Source organism: Panthera leo, chromosome B3 (assembly GCF_018350215.1).
Source record: "Panthera leo isolate Ple1 chromosome B3, P.leo_Ple1_pat1.1, whole genome shotgun sequence".
Classification (NCBI taxonomy): domain Eukaryota; kingdom Metazoa; phylum Chordata; class Mammalia; order Carnivora; family Felidae; genus Panthera; species Panthera leo.
In genome coordinates this window covers 49,133,330-49,158,214 of record NC_056684.1, presented here as the reverse complement: position 1 = coordinate 49,158,214, position 24,885 = coordinate 49,133,330, and positions in this window count along the sequence as shown.

The window sequence follows — 24,885 nt, the reverse complement described above, 5'->3', positions numbered from 1 at the left end:
TAGTGAAAATTTTACTTCTTCCTTTCTGATTTTGATACTTAATATTTTCGGTCTTGCCTGATTACCCTAGCTAGGACTTGTTCTTCATCTTAAAAGAAACGCTTTCAATTTTTCTCCATGAAATATGTTAGCTGTGGGTTTATCATATATGCCCCTTATTATGTTAATACATGTTCTGTACTTGTTGAGGGTTTTTGTCATGAATGGGTACTGTATGTTGTTAAAAGCCTTTTCATAGCTACTGAGATAATTATGATTTTTATCTTTTATTCTCAATGTGGTCTATCACATTTATTAATTTGTGTAACTTGAACCATCCTAGTATCCAAGGGATAAATCCTACTTGGTCATGGTATGTATTCCTTTTTTTTAAAACTGAAATGTAGTTGACAATATTAGTTTCAGGTGTACATATAGTGATTCAACATTTACATACATTGTGAATTACTGCATAGATCTTAGCTAGCATCTGTCACGATGAAACGTTGTTGTATGTTATTGACCATATTTCCTATGCTGTACATTGTATCCCTGTGTCATGTTTAGTTTATAACTGGAAGTTTGTACTTTTTAATCCCGTCTTTATTTTCCCCTTCTCCTCAACCCCCACCGCTCTGGCAACCACTAGATAGTTCTTTGTATATATGAGTCTGTTTCTGTTTTCTCGTTTGTTCATTTTATTTTTCAGCTTCCACATGAGTGAAATAATATGGTATGTCTTTCTGTCTGATTTATTTCACTTAGCATAATACCCTCTGGGTCCATCAATGTTGTCACAAAGGAAAAGATTTCAGTCTTTTTTATAGCTGTGTAATATTCCATTACACACACACACACACACACACACACACACACACACACTCCACATCTTCTTTATCCAGTCGTCTATCAGTGGACACTTAAGTTGCTTCTCTAACTTGGCTATTGGAAATAATGTGGCAGTGAACACAAGAGTGCATATGTCTTTTCGAATAAGTGTTTTCATTTGCTTTGGATAAATATCCAGAAGTGGAACTGCTAGATTATATGGTAGTTCTATTTTTAATTTTTTGAAAAACCTTCAATGTTTTCCATAGCAACTAAACCATTTTGCATTCCCACCAACAGTGCGTGAGGGTTCCTTTTTCTCCACATCCTCACCAACACTTGTTTTTTGTCTTTTTGATAACAGCCATTCTGAAAGGTGCTGGGTGATAACTCATTATGGTTTTGATTTGTATTTCCCTGATCATGAGTGATACTTAGCATCTTCTCATGTGTCTTTCGACCACTTGTATGTCTTCTTTGGAGAAATGTCTATTTAGGTCCTCTGCCTATTTTTTAAGTTAGTTTGTTGACACTGAGTTGTAAATACCTTATATATTTTGGATATTAACGCTTTATCAATTATGTCATTTGCAAATATCTTCTTCGATTAAAAGTTTTACCTGTTCTTTTTGTTGATGCTTCCTTTGCTGTGCAAATCTTTTCAATTTGATGTAGTCCCATTTGTTTATTTTTGCTGGTCTTGTCCTTGACTGGGGAGACAGATCCAAAAAATACTTGGTAGACTGATGTCTAAGAATTGACTGCCTATGTTTTTTCCTAGTAGTTGTATGGTTTCGGTCATATTTAAGACTTGAATCCATTTTGAGTTTATTTTCACACATGGTATAAGAATTTTTATATATGATCCAAGGTCACCTGAGTGGCTCAGTCAGTTGAACATGTGGCTTCAGCTCAGGTCATGATCTCACAGTTCATGAGTTTGAGTCTGACATTGGGCTCACTGCTGTTAGTGTGGAGTCCACTCAGATCCTCTGTACCCCTCCCCCACTTGCACTCTCTCAAAAATAAACATTTTTAAAAAAGAATTTTTATATGTGGTCCAGTTTCATTCTTTAACATGTCATTGTCCAGCTTTCCCACGATAATTTATTGAAGAGACTGTCCTTTCTCCATTGTATGTTCCTGCCTTCTTTATCGAAGATTAATTGACCATAAAATTGTGGGTTTATTTCTAGATTCTCTGTTATGTTCCATTGATCAGTTTTTGTGCCAGTACCATACTGTTCTGATTACTACAGTTTGATAGTATAGTTTTGAAATCAGGACATGTAATAACTTGAGCTTTGTTCTTTCTCAAGATTACTTTGGCTATTTGGGGTCTTTATTCTGTACAAATTTTACAATTATACATTCTAGTATTGTGAAAAAGGCCATTAGTATTTTCATAGGGATTGCATTAAATCTGTAAATTGCTTTGGGTAGTATAGATATTTTACAATATTCCTCTAATCCATGACCATGGGTCATTTATTTGTATCTTCAATTTCTTTCATCAATGTCTTATAGTTTTCAGAGTACAGGTCTTTGCATCCTATTGGTTAAATTTATTCCAAACTATTTTATTCTTTTTGGGGCAATTGTAAATGATATGTTTTCTTAATTTCTTTTTATGATAGCTCATTATTAATGCATAGAAATGTCACAGATTTATGTACATCAACTTTGAATTCTGCAATTTACTGAAATAATTTATTAGCTCTAATAGTTTTCATGGAGTATTTAGGATTTTCTATATATAGTATTGTGTTACCTACAATTAGTTTTATTCCTTCCTTTTCAATTTGAATGTCTTTGATTTCTGTTTCTTATCTTATTGCTAAGACTTAAGGCTAAGAGTTCCAATATTATGTTGAATGAAAGTGATAAGAATGCACCTTGTTGTCTTATTCCTGATCTTAGAGGAAAAGCTTTAAGATTTCATCACTGAGTTTGATATTAGCTGTAGGTTTGTCTTTTACAGCATTTATTATGTTGAAGTATGTTCCCTCTTTACCCATTTTGTTAAAAGTTTTTATCACAAATAGATTTTGAATTTTACCAAATGTTTTTTCTGCGTCTATTGAGATGATCAAATGATTTTTATCCTTTTAATTAATACAGTGTATCCCATTGACTGATTGGAAGATAGTAAACTATCATTGCAGTCCTGTAATAAATACCAGTGGTCATGATGTACAATGTTTTTAATGTATTGTTGAATTCAATTGGCTAGTATTTAAGTATTATTGCATCAAAGTTCATCAGAGATAGTGGCCTGTAATTTGGGGGATAGGGGTCTTTCTCTGGTTTTGGTGTCAGGGTAATGCTAGCCTCATAAAATGACTTTGGAGGCATTCCATCCACTTGAATTTTTTGGGACTAGTTTAAGGACGGGACTAGATATAATCCTTGCTTAAATGTTCGGCAGAATTGACCTATGAGGGCACCTGGTCCTGGGCTCTTATTTATTGGGATTTATTATTATTATTGATTGAATTTAGTTAGTACATATCAGTCTTTTAAGATTGCCTTTTTCTTCCTGATTCAGTCTTGGAAGATAGCGTGTTTCTAGGAACTTATTCATTTCTTCTAAGCTATTCCATTTGTTGGCATATAGTTGCTTGTAACAGGCTATTATGATCCTTTGTATTTCTGTGGTGTGCCTTATTTATCCTCGATTTATAATTTTATTTGCACCTTCTTTTATTCGTAATGACTCTAGGTTAAGTGTTACCAATTTTCTTTTCAAAGAACCGGTTCTTAGTTTAATTAATATTTTCTTTTTTTTTCTTTTAGTTTCTATTTCACTTATATCTGCTCTGATCTTTATTCTTTTCACTAACTTATGGCTGTGTTTGTTCTTCTTTTTCTAGTTAATTTAGGTGTAAGTTTAGATTGTTTGAGATTCTTCTTATGTCTTGAGGTGGGCTTGTATCACTATAAACTGCCTCCTTAGAACTGCTTTTACTATACCCCATAGATTTTGGACTGTTGGCATTTCCACTGGTTTCAAGGTAATGTTTGATAAATTATTATAGATTGAAGGAGACTATAAAAGGAGGGCAAGGCATTTGATGATTAATTGCACAGCTAAAGGACGATAATATGTTGAACAATTTTTTTTCTTAACAGCAACATGTTTAGATTTAATTTCTTATAAGATGGCTACATTTTTTGAGTATAGTTGGCAGACAATGTTACATTAGTTTCAGATGTACAACTTAGTGATTTAACAAGTTTATACATTATGCTATGTTCAACACAAGTATAGCTACCATCTGTCCCATTATATCATTATTACAATATCCTTGACTGTATTCCTTATGTTCTGCTTTTTATTCCTGGGACTTACTCATTCCATAACTGGAGACCTGTATCTCCCACTCCTCTTCACCCATTTTCCCCAACCCTGCCCCCAGCAACCATTGGTTTCTTCTGTGTATTTATAGTTCTGATTCTACTTTCTCCTTAGACATTTTTTACATTCCATTTATGAGTGGAATCATATGATATTTGTCTTGCTCAGTCTGACCTATTTTGCTTACCCTGTAGGTCCATCAACGTTGTCTCAAATAGCACAATATCATCCTTATTATGGCTGTGTAATACTGCATTGTGTGTATATGTGTGTGTATACCACATTGTCCTTATCCATTTGTCTAATGATGAACCCTTAGGTTGTTGCCATGTCTTGGCTATTGTAAATAAAGCTGCATAAATATAGCGATGGATATATCTTTTGGAGTTAATATTTTCCCTGGATAAATACCCAGTAGTGGAATTATTGCATCTCGCAGTATTTTTACTTTTTAATTTTTTGAGGAACTTCCACACTATTTTCCACAGTGGCTGTACCAATTTACATTGCCACCAACAATGCACAAGGCATCCTTTATTGTCTACATGCTTGCCATCACTTGTTTCTTGTCTACTTTAGCCATTACAACAGACGTGAGGTTAATAGCTCATTGTGGTTTTGATTTCCATTTCCCTGATGATAAGGGATGTGGAGCATCTTTTCATGTGTCTGTTGGCCATCTGTATGTCTTCAGAAAATATCTATTCCAGTCCTCTGCCCATTTTTTAATCAGATTGGGGTTGTTTTTTTTGTGTGTGTGTTGAGTTGTAGAAGTTCTGAATATAATTGGTATACTAACCCTTTATCAGATATGTAATTTAGAAATCCCTTCTCCCATTCAGTAGGTTTTCTTATAGTTTTCTTAATGGTTTCCTTTGCTGTTCCAACAAATAATTTTTGCTTTTGTTTTCCTTGTCTTGGGAGACCTATCTAGAAAAACGTTGGCTGATGTCAGAGAAATTACTGTCGGTGTTCTCTTCTAAGATTTTTATTTTTTCAGATACCATATTTTGGTCTTTAATCCATTTTGATTTTACTTTTGTGTATGGTGTTAGGAAGTAGTACAGTTTCTTTCTTTTCCATGTAGCTGTCCAGTTTCCTCAGATCCATTTATTGAAAAGACTGTCTTTCCCCCCATGGTATATTCTTGCCTCCTTTGTCATAGATTAATTGACAATATAAATGTGACTTTATTTCTGGGGGGGTCTCTATTTTGCTCCATTGATCTAAGCATCTAATTTTTGTGCCAATACTATAGTGTCTTAATTACTACAGCTTTGTAGTATATCTTGAAATCTGGAACTGTAATATCTCCAGCTTTGTTCTTCTTTCTCAGGATTACTTTGGCTGTAAAAAGTCCTCTGGGTTCCATTCAAATTTTGGTATTACTTGTTCTAGTTAGTTTTATGGGGGGAAAAAAAGCTATTGGTATTTTCATAGGGATTGCATTGAAACTGTAGATTTCTTTGGGAAATTTGGGCGTTTTGACAATATTCTCTGAATCTATGAACACGGAATTTTTTTTTCTGTCATCTTCAATTTATTTAATCAGTGTTTCATAGTTTTCAGGGTATAGATCTTTCACTCTCTGATGAAGTTTGTTTCTATGTATTCTTTTTGGTGCAAAAGTAAATAGTGTTCTTAATTTCTCTTTCTGTGACTTGATTATTAGTGAATAGAAATGCTACTGATTTCTAGGTATTAATTTTGTGTCCTTACACTTTAATGAATTGTTTGATATCTTCTGGTAGTTTTTTGGTGGAGTCTTCAGGATTTCCTGTGTATAGTATTATGTCATCCACAATAGTGACACTTTAACTTGTTCTTTATCGGTGTGGATGTCTCATTTCTTTTTCTTTTTTTTTTTTTAATTTTATTAACCTTTACTCACTTTTGAGACACAAAGAGAGAAAGAGCACGCTCATGTGCGCCTGAGTGGGGGAGGGGCAGAGAGACAGGGAGACACAGAATCAGAAGCAGCACAGAGCTGTCTGAACAGAGCCCAATGTGGGGCTTGAACTTACCACAAGATCATGACCTGGGCTGAGGTCGGATGCTTAGCCAACTGAGCCACCCAGGCTCATTTCTTATCCTTGTCTGATTGCCGTGGCAAAGACTTCTAGGACTATGTCGAATATAACTGGTGAGGGTAGACATCCCTGTTTGTTCCTGACCTTAGAAAAACTGTTTTTCACCATTGAGGATGATGTCAGCTGTGGGGTTTTAATACATGGCCTTTGTTATGTTGAGGTGTTCCCTCAACCTTATTTTGGTGGGTTTTTATCATGAATGCATGTTGAATCTTGTCCAGTGCTTTTTCTGAAAATACTGAGATAATGATTTTTATCATTTGTTCTGTTGATGTGGTGTATCATCATGATTGATTTGCAAATATTGAACCATCCTTGCACTCCAGGAATAAATCCCACCTGATAGTGGTGAGTGATCCTTTTAACTTATTGTTGTATATGGTTTGTTACTAATTTGTTGAGGATTTTTGCATCTATATTCATTAGAAATGTTTGCATCTATCTTAATCAGAAAAGAAAAATTTCTCTTTTGTAGTGTCTTTGGTTTTTGGTATCTGGGTAATGCTGGCCTTATGGAATATATTTGGAAGCTTTCCTTCTTTAGTTTTTGGAATAGAGAAGAATAAGTATTAACTCTTGTTTAAATGTCTCATAGAATACTCGTGTGACTCTATCCGGTCTTGGACTTTTATTTTTTGGTAGGTCTTTTTTTTTTTTTTTTTTTAATTACAGATTCAATTTCATTACTTGGTATCAGTCTGATGAGATCTTATATTTCTTCCTGGTTCAGTTTTGGAAAATTGGATGTTTATAAGAATCTATCCATGTCTTCTAGGTTGTCCAATTTGTTGCCATATAGTTTTTTGTAGTATTCTCTTATAATCCTTTGTATTTCTGGGCTGTTAGTTATTCTTTCTTGTTTCTGTTTTTATTTTTGAGGGTCTTTCTCTTTTTTTCTTGATGAGTCTGGCTGTTTGTCTTTTCAAAGAACCGGCTCTTGGTTTCATTGGTCTTTCTTTATTATTTTTTTTCCCTCTACATCATTTAATTCTGCTCTGATCTTTATTATTTCCCTTCTTCCACTCACCTGGGGCTTTGTTTGTTCTTTTACTAGTCCCTTTTGGTTTAAGGTTAGATTAAGCTTTTTGTTTGTTGAAGTAGGCCTGTATTCCTATATACTGCCCTCTTAAAAATGCTCTCACTGTGTCCGAGAGATTTTAGATTGTTGTTTCATTTTCATTAGTCTCTATGTATTTTTTTATTTCATGTTTGATTGTTTAATTGACCCCTTTGTTGCTTAATACCATGTTTAATCTCCACGTGTTTCTGAGATATTTTCTAGTTTTTGTGATTTATTTCTTGTTTCATACCACTGTGATCAGAAAAGATGCATGGTACAATTTTAATCTTCTTAAATTATTAAGGCTTGTTTTATGGCCTAATAACTGATCTATTGTGGAGAACATTCTATGGCACTTGAAAATAATGTGTATTCTGTTGTTTTTTGATGGAGTGTTACATAAATATTTGGTCCAATGTGTCATTGAAAGACCTTGTTTCCTTACTGATTTTCTGTCTGGATGGTCTATCCATTGATGTGAATGGAGTGTTAAAGTCCTCTACTATTATTGTATTACTATCAATTTCTCTTTTTATGTCCATTAATATTTGCTTTATATATTTAGGTGCTCCAGTGTTGGGTGTGTAGGTATTTGCAATTGTTATATCCTCTTGTTGGCCTGATCCCCTTATCATTATGTAATACCCTTCTTTGTCTATCATTAGAATCTTTGTCTAAAAGTCTATTTTGTCTGCTAAAAGTATTGCTACCCTAGATTTTTTTTCTGCTGCCTTTGCATGGTGAATATTTTTCCATTCCTTCACTTTGAGTCTGTATGCCTCTTTAGATCTGCAGTGAGTTTCTTACAGGGAGCACATATATGGGTCTTGTTTTTTTTATCCATTCCACCACTCCATGTCTTTCGGATTGGAGCATGTAGGCCATTTACATTTAAAGTAATTATTGATAAGTATGTACTTAGTGCCATTTTTTAAAATTTGTTTTCTAGTTGTTTTTATAGTTCTTTGTTCCTTTCTTGTCTTGCTCTCTTGGTGATCAGTGAGTATCTACAGAGTTTTATTTGGCTTTATTTCTCATTTTTTGTTGATCATAGGTTTTGGGTTTGTGGTTACATGAGGTTTGTGTATAACATACTAAGTAAAGAACAGTCTATAATAATTTGATCATTTAAATTCAAACACATTCTTTAAAAAAAAAACTTCTTCTTCCCCTTCTCTTGCCTTTTTACTCCCTTCTCCACATTTCATGTATATGTTGTTAAATTTTATATCTTTTTATTCATATTTTCCTTAGGTCTAATTATGGCCATTTCCACTTAAAGAAATCCCTGTAATATTTCTTGTAAGCCTGGTTTAGTGGTGATAAACTTCTTTATCTTTTATTTGGTGGGAAACTCTTTTTCTCTCCTTAAAATCTGGGTGACAAGCCTGCCAGGCAGAGTACTCTTGATTGTAGGTTTTTCCTTTCAGCAATTTGAATGTATCCCTTCCTTGTGGCTTGGAAAGTTTCTGCTGAAAAATAGGCTCCTAGTCTTACAGGTTTTCCCTAATACGTAAGTTTTTGTCTCTCTTTTGCTGCTTTTAAGATTCTCTCTTTGGGGCCGCCTGGGTGACTCAGTCAGTTAAGTCCCTGACTTTGGCTCAGGTCATGATCTCATGGTCTGAGTTTGAACCCTGTGTCAGGCTCTGTGCTGACACCTCAGAACCTAGAGCCTGCTTCGGATTGTGTGTCTCCCTCTACCTCTCTGTCACTACCCCGCTCACACTCTGTCTCTCTCTTAAAAATAAACATTAAAAAAATTTTTTTAAGATTATCTTTATTCTTTCACATTTTAATTATTAACATTTTTAATTATCATGTGCTATTGTGTTGAGCGCCTTGGGTTCATTTTCTTAGGAAATCTCTGTGCTTCCTGTGATTCCCACTAGTGTGTTTATTACAGTTATTCTTAACTCTTACGGGTTCTTTTTAATATTTGTCTCTTTTTAAAAATTTTTTAGGGTTTATTTTAGAGAGACACCAAGTGCAAGTCGGGGAGGGGCAGAGAGAGAGAGGGAGACGCAGAATCTGAAACGGGCTCCAAACTGAGCTGTCAGCACAGAGCCAGACATGGGGCTTGAACTGAGGAACAGTGAGATCATGACCTGAGCCAAAGTTGGATGCTTGACTGAGCCACCCAGGTGCTGTGTGATGCTGTCTCTTAATTGAAGGTCTTACTGAGTTCTTCCATTCTTTTCTTCAGCCAAATATCTTTATGGTCAGTACTTTAAATTACTGTGATTTAAATTGTGATGCCTCCAGCTTTGGTTTTCTTTTTCAACGTGATTTTGGCTACTTGGAGTCTTTGTGGTTCCATACAATTTCTAGAATTGTTTGTCCTACACCTGTGAAGAATGCTGGTGTTATTTTGATAGAGATTACATTCAATGGATACATTGTTTTCATAGACAGTTTAAAAATATTTGTCTTATCCATAAGCATGGAATGTCTTTCCATTTCTTTGTGTCTTCTTCAATTTCTTTCCATGGTTTCTTCTTGCTTTCTTGCCTTTATAATTTAGTGACTTTCCTTATTGTTATATTTTTATTCATTTTTTTAATTTTTTGTGTACCTTTGTGATTTGTGGTACCATAAGGTTCATATATAACATCCTGTGTATTTAACAGTCCATGTTAAGTTGATGGTCACTTAAATTCAAGCACATTCTTGTTTTTTAATGTTTATTTACTTATTTCGAGAGAGGACACAAGAGCAGGGGAGGGGCTGAGAGAGAGGGAGAGAGAGAATCCCAAGCAGGCTCCATGCTGTCAGCACAGATAGAGCGCTTGACCCCACAAACTGTGAGATCATGATGTGAACCAAAATCAAGAGTCGGATACTTAACCAACTGATCCCCAGTTCGAGAATATTCTAAAAGCATAATATTGTTACTTACCCCCACACACACACAACGTTTTGTTTTTGATGTCATATTTTACGTCTTACTTTGTGAATCTCTTGACCTATAAGTCTAGATGATTTTGCTACATTTTTCTTTAACTTACACACCAGCTATGTAGGTGCGTGTACCACTACCTTTACTACATTACCTTTTGCGAGTGAGATTTTTTTTCTCTCATAATTTTTTATTTCTATTTATGGCCTTTCTTTTCCTTTTAAAGAAATCCCTTTAACATCTCTGGTATAGCTGGTTTGTTGTTGACAAACTGCTTTAGTTTTTATTTGTCCAAAAAATTACTTACCTCTCCTTAATACTGCATGATAACCTTCCCAGGTAGAGAATTCTTGCTTTAAGTTTATTTCTTTCAGCATTTTGAATATATAATGCCAATCCCTCCTGTCCTGTAATTTTCTTCTGAAAAACAGGTCTTAGGGGGTTCCCTTGTATGTAACCAATTTTTCTTTTGCTACTTTTCAGATTCTCTTTAACTGTTAGCACTCTGATTATAATATGTCTTGGTGTGGGTCTGATTGGGTTCATCGTATTTGGGATCTCTGTGCCTCCTGCACTTGAACAGTTGTTTCTTCCACCAGGTTAGGGAACTTTTCAGACACTATTTATCAAATGAGTTTTCTGTCCCTTTTTCTTCTCTTTCTGGGCCCTTACGGTATAAATGTTAATATGCTTGATATTGTCCAAAGGTCTCTTAAATTATCTTCATCTTTCTTATTCTTCTTTTTGATGTTCAGGGTAGTGATTTCCACTACCCTATCTTCCACATCACTGATAGCTTCTTCTGCATCACCTAATCTTTGGTTGATTCTAGTATAGTTTTCATTTCGATCATTGGGTTCTTCATCTACGATTGGTTCTTTTTATATTTTCTATCTCTTTACTGAAGTTCTCACTGTGCTCACTTAGTCTCTTGAGTTTACTGAGCATCTTGATAACCATTACTTTGAATTCTTGATTTGCTTATCTCCATTTTATTTAGTTCTTTTTCTTGTGTTTGTCTTGGACTTTCTGTTTGGAGCATATTGCTCTGTCTCATTTGGTAGCTCTGTTTCTATGTGTTAAGTAAATCAGTTACATCTCCTGATCTTAAAGAAGTGCCTTTAGGAGCGCCTGGGTGGCTCAGTCGATTAAGTGGCCGACTTCGGCTCAGGTCATGATCTCGCGGTCCGTGAGTTGAAGCCCCGCATCGGGCTCTGTGCTGACAGCCCAGAGCCTGGAGCCTGTTTCAGATTCTGTGTCTCCCTCTCTCTGACCCTCCCCCATTCATGCTCTGTCTCTCTCTGTCTCAAAAATAAAATAAATGTTTAAAAAAATTTTTTAAAAAAAGTGCCTTTATGTATAAGGTATCCTGTGGGGCCCAGTAGGATAGTACCCCCCATTCCCCCAAGCTAGGTGCCCCAGGAGTGGCACTTGTGTGAGCTGCATGCACACTGCTGTTACGGCTGGGCTGCTATTTTTCAGACTCAGTGATGTGTAGTGTTGTCCCACAGCAGAGGGAATATGGCTGCATGGTCTACCTGTGACTGACAACAGCTCTATACTGATAAGCAGGAATGGATTCCACCCTGAGAGGCCCAACTTTGTTACAGTGGTACTGGTGTGTAGTGCTGACCCCTGGCTTGACTTTCTATAAAGCCTGGCTGCAAGAGTTGTAGGCGTATGGTGGATAGGGCAGGCCTCTGGCATGGCTTGCTGTGAGGCCTGGCTGTGTGTGTTACAGGTGTTCTGGTGGGTGAAGCTGGCCGTTCCAGACCAGAGGCACTTGAGAGTGTCTCTGGTACTGGCAGAGGCCACCCAGCAAGGATAGCAGGGCAGTGAGCTCCCTGGTGGGAGGGGCCCTGAGACAGGTGGGCAGTGTGTGCATGGTACTGCATGGGAAAACCAGAGCAGAGTAAGCAGTGCAAGCACAATAGATAGTGTCAGAAATGGTACTGCTAGCACTAGTCCAGCTAGTTAGAAGGGAAGTGACAAAGGTGCCCACCAATGCTTCCATGCCCAGAGTATGTTCCAACAGAACCCTAACCCTCTAGCCCACATGCTTAAATTAGTCACTGGATCCTGTTCACATGTAACCCAGGTGATTTTCAAACTGTAGTCTCTACACCAGGACTTGGAGAGAGTAAGATTGTGTGTACATCCTTTAAAAGCAGTCTCTATTTCCTATTGACCTCTGGCTCTCTCAAACAAAAGCCCTATTAGTTTTCAAACCCAGACATTTCAAACCCAGACATGAAGGATTCATCTTCCCTGTACAAGACTCCCAGGTGTGGAACTCAATGTAGAGTTGGGAATGCTTGTTCCTCAAGGAGGGCCTCTATGGTTGTGCTATGCCTCCCACTTGTGTATCACATGCTGGAGGAGTGGGTCTTGACTAAACCACTCCTTTGCCCTTTCTACCTGACTTGACAATTTTTATCTTTATATCCTTAGGTGTGTATGATGTGTGCTGCTAATCTTCAATTTATTGTCAAACCCCGTTCTATGTGTTGTTGTAGATTTTGGTGTGTCAGGTAGGGGGAAGGAAGGAGCTCAGGATCTTTCTACTCCACCATGTTGATTTTGCCTCTTGTCTGTGGTCTTTTAATGAGTCCTTAAGTTCATTCTGCTAATATTTTATTGAGAATTTTTGCATCTATGTGTGCCAGGGATATTGATCCATAGTTTTCTTGTAGTGTTCTTATTTAGCTTTTGTATTAGTGTAATGCTGGTCTCATGAGTTCGGAAGTGTTCCCTCCTCTTAAATTTTTTGGAAAATTTTGACAAGGATTGGCAATTATTTTTTGAATGTTGAGCAGAATTCACCTGTGAAGCTATTTGGACCTGGGGTTCTCTGTGTTGGGAAGTTTTTGATTACTAATTTAATTTCCTTACTCATTATTGGTCTGTTCATGCTTGCTATTTCTTCCTGATTCTTGTAGATTATCTATTTTATTGACACATAATTGTTTTTAATTGTCTCTTATGATCCTATGTGTTTCTGTAGTGTCAGTTACTGTTTCTCGTCTTTCATTTCTGACTTTGAGTATTCACCTCCTTTTTTCTTACTCTTGTTAAAGGTTTATTAACTTTTTTTATCCTTTGATAAGCCAGCTCTTACTTTCATTGATCTTTATTGTTTTCCTGGCCTCTATTTCATTTATTTCTACTCTGATCTTTATTATTTACTTCCTTCTAACTCTGGGCAATTTGTTAGTTTTCTAGTTCTTGAGGTATAAAGTTAGAATTTTTTTTTTAACTTGGGTTTTTTTAAAATTCTTAATGTATGTATTTATCACTATGAACTTCCCTTCAGAGCTGGTTTTGCAACATCCCATAATTTTGTTAAGTTTTATTTCTATTTTCATTCGTTTTGATTTCTCTTTTTATTTCTTCTTTGATCCAATGGTTGTTCAGGAATGTATGGTTTCCACAGATTTGTAGATTTTCCAACTTTCTTCATGTTGTCAATTTGTGTTTGTTTTGTATTTCCACTGTTATTTCCCCTCTGTCTCTACCTACTTTCATATGTTAATTCCCATGGTGGTATGCTCAGTTTCCCCTTTATTTGTCTTTTGTGGATATACCATAAGATTTTTGCTTTGTCATTACATTGTAAGTTACATAAAACAGTGTATTTTACACTGATAGCAACATATCTTTGAAGACCTAGAATGGCTCCACCTTTTTGCTCCTTTTGCACCTTTTGCTTTTATACTAATGTTGTTACAATTTACCTCTTCTTAGGTCATGTATTTGTTAACAATTTATAGTTATTTTTACTAGTTTTTGCCTTTAACTTTTATACTACAGTTAAGTGATAAACACACCATCCTAACATAGAGGTACATTTTTCTATTTTCACCTTTACCAGTATTTTGTGTATTTTCATGTTTTCATGTGGCTGATGAGTGTATTCATTTCATCTTAAAGAGATCCTTTAAGCATTTCTTACGTGGAAAGCCTGGTAATGAATTCCCTTGGTTTGTGTCTGGAAAGGCCTTTTATTTCTCTTTCAGAGCAGAAGGATAGCTTTGCTGTATAAAGTATTCTTAGCTGGCAGTTTTTATTTTCCCACATTCTGAATATGTTACTCCACTCTCTGCTGAGTTGTAGAATTTCTACTGAGAAGTCTGCGATATCCTAATTGGGTTCCTTTGTAGGTTACTTTTTTTTTTTTTTTTTTTCCTCTGACTGCCTTTAAAATTCATTCTTTATCATTGATTTTTTACAGTTCCTATATAATGGTCTTGGAGAAGTTTTTTGCCCTGAATAATTTTTGCATTGAATAGGATGTTGTATTAGTTTCATCAACTTCTATGTGCACTTCCTTCCCCAAGTTTGGCAAATTGTCAGCTATTATCTCTTTAAATAAACTCTGTCACCTTCTTTTCTTATCTTCTCTTCTGGAACCCCAATTACTCAGAATTTTCCCATTCTGATGGAAACTGATGGCTCTTGTAGACTTTCTTCACTATTTTAAATCTTAGTTCCCTTTCTTCTTCCAACTGTATTTGTTCTATATTCCTTCCTCCAAGTTACTTTTTTGTTCCATCTGGTCTGCCCTGCTGCACATGCTCTATATTGCATTCTTCATCTCATTCACTGAATTTTTCAGCTCTGTAATTTTTGCAGTTTGTGTGTACATAAATTTTACATTTATGTTTTAATGGGTTTATATATATTTATATAAATTTTCATATTTTATATATTTATAAATAAATATAAAATTTCAGTCCCTTTGGTAAAAAACTCCTTGAGTTCATTAATTTTATTCCTGATTTCATTGAATTGCCTTTGGATTTTCTTGTAACTCAGTGAATTTTTTAATAGCTATTTTGATTTCATAAGTTAGAACACATTATCCCATGCCTTTGAGTTCAGTTGCTAGAGTGTTATTTTTTGTGATAACACATTTCCTTGATTTTTCATATTGTTCATAGTTATGTGCTGCTGCTTTTGCATTTAAAGTAGCAGACACCTCCTTAACAAAGCTTTTACACTTTGGTTCTTACATTCATCATGCTGGCTATTAGAAACATGTCTTGTATATTCCAAGAGGTGGTGCTATAGCTCAAGTTTGTGGTTTCTCCCTTTCCAATTTCTTAAGCACATTCTGTGTCTGTTGGAGCTCACTCTGACATACAAGGATGCAGAGAGTAGGGGGAGGTGTGCATTTAGTGTCTGAGGCTTTGGGGGTTCCCTGCCCAAGCCCTTTAAGAACTGGTTCTCCGTTCACTATAGCCTTGTGAATCTTGTGGGTGCAAGTCCCATTGGCTTTCAAAGCTAGGTGTTTGGGCGCCTATCTCTCAGTTGCAGGTATTAAAAGTTGTGGTTCCAACTTCAAACAGTTCATTCTCAGGGAAAGTCTCAAAGTTAAGAGTTCATTCCTGATTGTGGGTCACCACGCCAAGGATGGGGTTTATGGCAAGTTTGTGTCATACTCTCCTACTCATTTCAATGTGTTTTTTTCTTTTTTTCCTCATTCACTTGATATGTAGGAGTTGCAGTTTTATTCTACAGGAAACTATTATATATGTAACTGTAGACTTGGTATCTCCATGGCAGGAGGTGAGTTCAGGATCCTTCTACATTGACATCTTGGTCTACAACTCCTTCATTCCTTTTTTTTTTTTTTTCTTTTCCTTTTTGCTCCTGTGATGGGATGTTTTCAATAGATACTTTCAATTCGTCTGTTTTCAAGCTCATTGATTCATTCTTTTCAAGTATGATGTTGAAACTTTCTATTGAATTTTCAGTTCAGTTATTATATTCTTTAGCTCCAAAATTTATGTTTGGAACTTTAGTTTCCCTTTGTGGAACTTCTCATTTTGTTTTTGTATTCCTGATATCATTGAATTGTTTATCTGTGTTCTCTTGTAGCTCTTCGAGCATCTAGAATAATTATTTTGAATTCTCTATTAGAAAAACCCTGGATCTCCACTTCTTTGGCACCAGTTAGTGGAGGTTTACTGTAATCTTTTGATGGAGTCCTGTTTCCCTGATCGTTTTTGAACCCTGTAGCTTTGCATAGGTGTCTGAACATTTGAAGTAGTCATCTTTTCCAGAATGTCTCAACTAAGTCTTTTGTAAGGGAAGACTTTCACCTGTGGGTAGGGGCACAATGGAGCATGTTGTGACCCTGGCTCTGGTGGTGCGGAGTACCAAGTGCAGGGGCATGTGGCAGCACTGGGTCTGGGGGAGTGTGTTGTCCCTCTACTGAAGCTGCTAGGGTGCAGATCATCAAAAACTGCATGGTTTTATAAGCATTATTGGTGTCTGCACTGGCTGCAAGGACTATTAGAGTCCTCAGTGGTACCTCCTGGTCCACCAGCTATGGATCAGAGTAGGCAGCAGTGGTGGCTGGAGCTGGTGATGTGCACACACTGAAGTGTGGAGGCCGACTGCAGGTGCCTATATAGTGTCAAGGGCAAGTTGCAGACACACATATGGTAGTGGGAGCCAAGGAAGGCAGCAAAGGCTAGGGCCAAATGTGGGCATGCTAGTGGCTGCAGGTGCCCTGGATATCATGAACCAGCTGGCTGCTGGGTCTCAAAATGTGTGCATGGCAGTGGAGACCAGTTATGAGGTGTCTGGCCAGGCCCATGCAGGTGTGCAGCTGGACAGACTAGGTACAGGTGCAAGCTAGTAATGGAAGATAGCATTTTATCTGAAACCACAAGTGTCTGGGAGACCATGACTGTTGGTGTGCTCTCCCCTGGCTGCACAGTCTCCCCTGCGACATGTGTCCTGCACTGAAAGACAATAATGGGGGTCAGGCCGGTGCATAGCTAGAAGGGCTAGCCCTGAGTGTGCACACAGCAGTGGGGAGACATTCACAGGAATCTAGGCTGGCTTCTTGCACTCACACAGCCACCGAGGTCTGGAATGGCTGCCAGTACAGCTTCTGGACTCCAGAAAGGGCTAGGGGAGAAGTTAAGAGTAGAGGGGGACTCAGGCAGCTGGAACCAGTGAGGGGAAATATCTGTGAGACAAAAGGCAGTGAAATCTTCAAGGAGTCCATAGCAGCTGTGCTGGCCATTAGTTTCTTTGGTGGTGAAAGCTACCAGATTTGTGTGCAGAGCAGGTCTTGGGGAGTCACCATCACTCGTGCTATGTAGCTTGTACATGCAGCTTTTGCTTTTCTTCCTTGTTCCTAGCCATCTCTATACATTTCAATTTTGCCAGTTGGGAGTGGCAAAACCAATGCAGGATCTTCTTGTGGTGCCTTTGAAAGGCTGGGGAAGCTGGTCCCTCACTCTCTAAGGGAGGAGAACTCTTCCTAGCTGAGAAGTTGACTCTTGGTGCTAAGCAATGCCACCTTAGGGAATAGGGTGATGCAGGCAAAATGAAGCTGTTGTCCTGCCTCCTTTTTTGCAGTTAGTCTCAAATTTTTATTGTACTGTGTTGGTAATGTTTCTTAAGTGGGTTCCAAAGCTTTCTCAGAGCTGTTGGTATTCATGAATAACTGTCTAATTGTTGATACTTGTTGGGGAACAGAGGCTGGGGTCTCCTACACCACCATTTTGGTGACATCACTCTTGAATCCTAATATTGAATAATGTCACATCACCTGCATTATTTTCAATTTATTCAGTCTTTTCCACCTTGGTCAGTGCCTGGACTGAGGGACTGCATCTGTAAGTACTGGATCAAGCTTCCTTGCCCCTAGTAGAATCTTTCCGATCTTCAAAAGAAGTCCTAAGTGACTTTGGTTGTAGTCAGTAATAATTAGCCCAAAAATTACCAACTTGATTTGTCTTTTTTACTCTCAAAATCAAGGGGACAGGTGCATTTTCTTGGCAGTTAGCCAGCCCTTCCAGTATCATTGTTCTGTCTCTGGTAAGCATGCAGTTTGGGGTCTGAGATGAAAGCCCTGATGATTCCATAATAACTTTCTGAGGCTGGAATTCTGATGGTATTTTGGGAAGGTTCCATTTTGTTTTCCTGTGGGTAAAAGCTTCCAATATGCCAGATTCTTGGGCAAATAAAGGTGATCAAAAATGAGTTTCTCATCAGTATATGGGCAAATGTATACCACTTTACTCTCCATCACTACTTCCCAAAAGAACAGCCTGTCTTTTTAAATAACTGTTTTCCATGGCAACTGCTTACACACTACCAATGTCATGGTAGTCCAAAGTTGGGCTGAGAAAACTCACAACCCTTATTCCCAAATTATTCTCTCAAGCAGCACACACAATCCCTGGCCACATCAGCCTTTTTATCCCTTCCATAGTGGGGAAAAGCCTATGAAAAGTCAATGAGAACAGTTCATTCAGGGGCTTTTTGTGCCAATGTTGGGGGAAAAAAGATCAAAACATTTTTACAAAGCAGTAGAATAATCCCTGAAAAATTCTATACTTAAGCACAAAGCCAGTGCTGAAATCCCAGTACAATGAAAAGTTTCCCTGTAATGTTGGTTCACACATCAGAAGCTAGAGGAAAAACACTGAGAGATAGTTTTTTTGTTGAAAGAATAATTTTTCCCTTGGTAGAGCTGAAAGTCCGAGTAGCATTTCGTAATAGAGCCTTTGGGAATGATTTGAAACAAAATAAGCTAACTTCATAAACTCATTCATCATTCAACAGTATTTATTGAACATCTGCATACCAGACTATATGGGGATTTATGGAATTTCTAAATATGAATCAGCCCTGTATCCTTAACTATAGCAATCTGGCCAAACTGTTTGAAAAGGAAAACAATAGCATTAGCAGCATCAATATAATAGTTCCTATTTATTAAGTACTAGGAACTAAACTGCATACTCTAATTTCCAAACAAAGATTATGCCAAGAAAGTACAGATGATAAGAGATTCTGACATTTGTCCAGCATATACACAGCTAGTGTGGAGTAGAGTCAAGGTGAAAACAAAGCCACTCTAACCACAAAGCCTATAACTTAACACCCTAAGACACACTCAGAGAAAGCACAGTGGCAGCTCTAAAGAAAGAGAAATTATTTCTCTGCCTTTTTGTAACTTGGGGGTATTAGAAACTATGTTTGCCTAGACTTGGGGTCATTTTTATGTAAATTTAACATAAAACTTTCCTCAGCTGAAGAATGAGCCCAACACCTTACTTGAGTTTCTCAGGGCTGCTTACAATTTTAGGAAAAGTTACCCTTTGCATGAAACCTGTCCTGAAGTAATCAGTCTCACCCTAATCTAGGCTGCTACGTGTCCTATTTGCCCACTGCTCTATCTCCTTCCCCTTTGATGGGGTTAAACCTTTACCATGTGATTCCCATGGAAAGAATATTCTATTCCCACTGACCTCAATGATTGGTCTGGTTGGTTTCTGTATCGATATATGAATGAATCAGTCTACTCTGGGCATTTTCTCTACCTCAGAAAAGTACTTTCCTACTAGGCATTAAGTTGGAATAGTGTGAATGTAGTATTTACCATCTTGTCCAACACAAAAAGCTGAGAAACAGAGTGAAGGCACTAATATCAGTGCAGCGTGGACCCCACATACTGAGACTAACTACATACCTGGTCTTTTCAGAGCTCCAATAAATGACCTCTTCATAACCTTAGTGTAAGTTGGGTTTCTTTTACTAAAAAAACACAAATTATGAATAATACATTAGTTGTCTATAGATGTCTTTGATGATGTGTACCTCATCACTAAATTTTGCTCAATATCAAAATATGCATGTTTGTTACTTATATTGCTGTACTAATTGTGTAGTTATAAAGAATACACAAAAAATACATATTATAAAAGGTTGATTAAAAGCTAAATATAAATAAAAGCTTTAATGTTTTCTTTCTGAACCCCTTTGAACTGCAAAGCAAAGCCCCCAAATCGACATATTCCACATTAGAGACCACTGCATGAATGAAGACTGGTCAAGGTTGGACAGTGCTGTGAAGAAAATCAGAGCTCATGTCTTGAAAATGGAGCATTTTCTATTGGCAATGTGCTCTGTGGTGATATTTTGATGGTGGGTGATGGAGATCACTGGTAAAGATCAAGGATACTGAACCTTGAGAGACTGGGGAATTTATCGAATAGAATAATGACTAGCTCCATAATGTCCTCCACTTTTCAACACCATCATGGAAGCCCTCTGCACTCTCCACATGGAATTAATTACTTTCTCATAAATCAACTTTGGTTCCCATCACATTGTATCCTAGCTAAGTAACAGCCCTCTATCTCTTTCACCTAACTTTAAGTATTTTAGTCACATTTCACTAATCTCTGCATCCCTAATGATTGCTTAACAAAGAACTGGGAAACTTCTGTGGTGAACAAATGTATGCATTACACCAGCTTCAAGCAAGAAAAAGAAATGAATTTAAGCCTCTTGCCTGGCAAGAGATAAGATAGTAAGAACTGTAATGTATCACTTCTCAGATGAGAGAACTTCATGTTGAGCTGTATATGGGTAATTTTAAACCTTTGTATGGTAATACCTACAGCCTGAGTCTACTGCTTCAAAAAGAGATACCATTTCTTATGCTTTCTCAATGACTCATTAAAACAGATTATGATAATAGCAAACATGCAGTGTATGTGATAAGCTCTTTACATGGACCAACCAAAAAAATAAGTGCTATCATCCCCAATTTACATATGTGAGAACTGAGACTTGCATAAGTCAAATAACTTGACTGAGTTCACGGAGTCCGGTGCCCAGTAGAACTGTGACTTCAAAGCTGTGCTATATTAGAGCTTTCATTTTTAAAGCAGCTCTGTGTCCTCTAAATTGACTTGGCTGCAATCCCTCTCAATCTGGGTCCAGAATCTAACCCCTGGATCCTTACTGGCTTTGGCTCCATTTAACCCTTTTGCAGACAGTTTGTCTGAGCTGCTCAGCCTGACAGCACAGCACCTCTATGCAGTGCCACTCTACCCAGAATTCTGATTCTAGCAACTCTCTACTGCCTCCACCTGGCACCTAGAAGTACAGATTCCACTTTAGCCTAAGTAATTGCTTACCACCACTTGTCCAATAGCCATGTATGTAATTAAATTTCCTAGAAGCCACGTCAATAAAGTAAAAACAGAGGAAATTAATTTTTATATATTAACCCAATGTATCTAATGTATCCAAAACACTGGAATGCCCAAAATTTGTTAACGAGGTATTGTACATTCTGTTTTCGATCAAAATCTAGTAGGTATTTTATACTTACAGCACATCATAATTTGCACTAGCCACATTTCAAGGACCCAGTAACTACATGTGGCTAGTGGCTACCGTACTTCTACATTTTAGCCTTAGACATTAAATCCATTAGCAATGTGTGCTACCGCATCAAATTGGATTATAACAGAAATCTACTTGAGAGTCAATCTGATATAGTGAGGAAAGCACAGGCTTCATAGACAGTCTCAAATTCATATCCCAGAAAAATGATACAAACAATTGGTAAAGTTTTTTGTAATAATGAAAAGTGAACATTTGTTTAAATTTCCCTCAATAGGGTAATGGATAACAAATTGTGGTATATTTCCTCAATGGTATATTATACATCATTTAAATCAACTAAATCTACATGTGTGCAGAACATGGATGTAATAAAAATGTTTAGTGCAAAAATGTATTATATAATAGGATGCCTTCAGTATGAGACCACTTTTAAAAGTTTAAAGACGTGTAAAAACCACTTGGGAATAGTGGTTCTCTGGGGATGGAAGGAGGGAAATGGGGTGACCGTGTGAAAGGGGAGACTTCAACGGTATTTGCAATGACTGGAGGAAGAGGAAAAAAATCCTAAGACAAAAACTTCAGCAGTTAACAAATGTCTACATATCAAGAAGTCCCTTACATGAAGAACACTATATGTATATCCTCTCTCTCAGCAGTTTTAAGAAAGCAAACCCAGTAACTACAATTCTTAATCCAGAAACTTTTGTAGACAGGCTTCTATCTGAAAATCAGTTTTCCAAGGTAGCCCATCTTTCCCCAAGGGAAACCCATACTTCAACAACACTGGCTTGGAGAGGCACAGAGAGACAATCACTAACTATTGAACTTAGCACCTAGACAAATTTAGGAAGAAACGCCTTTCTAAACTAATCATTTAAGTTAAATGCAGCATGACAAGAAGTGCCTTCACGGTTGCTCAGTCTGTAGGATTTCTACCTGGATCTGTATAAAGTATAACAAAACTTACAGTAACTAATGCAAAATTGTCATGAAGCCTTGGGAATTAATACAGTGCTTACAGAGGATTTATTCTTGGACACATTTTTGTTAACAACATCTCCTAACCCATCTGTGCTTCTACAATGAGGCTTCTAATGATAAAGTCCTATGACTTTTCCACTTGCTCCTGTATTATACAAAACTGTGTTGTTGTTTTTCTGCCTGATTCCAGTTCAATTTAAACACTGATTAAATGGGAAATAAAATACTGTGTTGAAAGTATTGATGAAATCATCAAAAACTGGCACTTACCCATGGAAACAAATCATCTACTAATGAATTAATTGTATGCTTTATTTGGGGGTGAGAACGTTTGATGTGATCAAATGAAGTGCATACACATTCTTAGGCCCTCAACAAGCGGTTATGTTACAAGAACGATAAACTAATTTCAAGATGCTTTTTATAGCATGTAGGCTCTAGTTGGAAAATAAGGAGTCCAGTGAAAGAGAAAATACATGCTCTACCTTGCCTACTTGATAATACTTGTCCTGCTAAGGTAATATGACTTTTAATTAAAAAGAATGGAGACAGTTAATTCCCTGGTGCATAAAACATGCACATTCAAAGTAATAAAAATCTTGAGAAAGTTTCTGAAAAGATCACAATAGCTTTCCACAAACCAGCATGCCACTGGCCCTGGGTTCTTTGTAGATAAAATTCGAGCATTTCTTAGGTATTTTATGGTCAATCTTTATTTCCATGGTGGGCTAACAAAGAGGTGGCTAAATTAGTAAGCCCATTTAGATCCTTAAATATATATTAAAACAAAAAGAGACCATTAACCATACCCCAGCTTTTCTGGACATGAGCCTAGATTGGATATGCCAGAGTAGAGTTATGAAAGTTGAGGCATTCACTGTGCACCCTCATTTTTCTGGGACCTGTGCTGAGGGATGACAGACTCCTCTGACTTACTCAGAACATAACCCATGGATTCTAATAACATGCTATTAAAAACACAAAACAGATAAATTCCCTGGATGGACAAAGCCCATTATTAAAGCAGGCGAGTATATCAACCCTGGTAGTGGGAATAAACCAGGACCAAACATAACCTGGGTCCATCAGAATCAAGGCCTCACAGATATAGGCAGCCAGGTGTGCACAAGCCAGAAGAACAATTAGAAATAACAAAAATACCCTAATTTTTAAAGAAAAGCATCCCCAGGCAGAGATAATAAATCCAAACTTCATCACATTTTAGAATACTTTGTTTTCTAATTATAAAATTAATACATTCTCATTGAAAGCAAAATCCAAAGAAACAAAATAACATTTAAAAACATCCATGACCTCGGGCGCCTGGGTGGCTCAGTCGGGTGAGCGTCCGACTTCGGCTCAGGTCATGATCTCACAGTCTGTGAGTTCGAGCCCCGCATGGGTCTCTGTGCTGATGGCTCAGAGCCTGGAGCCTGCTTCGGATTCTGTGTCTCCCTCTCTCTCTGACCCTCCCCCGCTCATGCTCTGTCTCTCTCTCTCTCTGTCAAAAATAAATAAAACATTAAAAACAATTTAAAAAAAAAAAAAAACATCCATGACCCTATTTATCCAAAAGGTACTTGTTCTTTAAATGCTGTATATAATTAAAAGCACAGTTTCTCAACTTGAGCACTATTGTCATTTTGGACCATATAATTCTTTGTTGGGGGTACTGGTCCTATGCATTGTAAGATGTTCATCAGGATCTTGGCCTCTACTCACCAGATACTGGAAGCACCACCCCAGTGTGGCAGTCAAGTGTCTCCAGGCATTGATAAATGTTCCCTGAGAGGCCAAGTAGCCCCCAGTTCAGAACTACTTTTAGGAGAATCACATAAAATTGTGAAATCAGCAACTTTCACTTAATATATTGTAAGCATCTTTCTGTGTAATTAGAAACATTTCTGTAGCATCCTTTTTAATGGCTTCAGAATAGTCTATTACATGATGTACTATAATTTATTCAACTGAGATTTAATTGATTCAATTAGTCCTTGTTTCCAATGTTGTGCTATAATATGATGAAGGTCTTTGCACATACACATTTTGTCACATAACTATTTCCTTAGAATATATTTCTTAAGATTTTTGGGTCAAGGTTTTTTAATTTGATTTTTTCAACTTCATTTTAAAATTTTTGACACACCTTTGCCTCATTTTGTTTGAGAGGAGTGTCAGCCTTTACCTGGGACACTTTTTCCCACCCAACTTCATGAGTATAGGGATTGATTTCCATCTATTCACTACAATACACACACAGTGCCCTGAACAGTGTCCAACACATAGTACTAGCTCAATATTTTTTAAATAGATAAGTGAAAGAATGGCAGTTAAAACTTCAAACACCATGTAAATTACTAGTTTTGAAAATTACGTTGTCCAAAAAGAGCAAATTTGAGGTTTATCCTTAAATAACAAATAAGTGATAGGTGTATTTTGGCTTCAGAGAAGAAGGAAGAATATTAAGAAGAGGCGGATTAAAAGTCCAAGACTTGAACCCTTTACAGATCCAAGTTTACAGTGG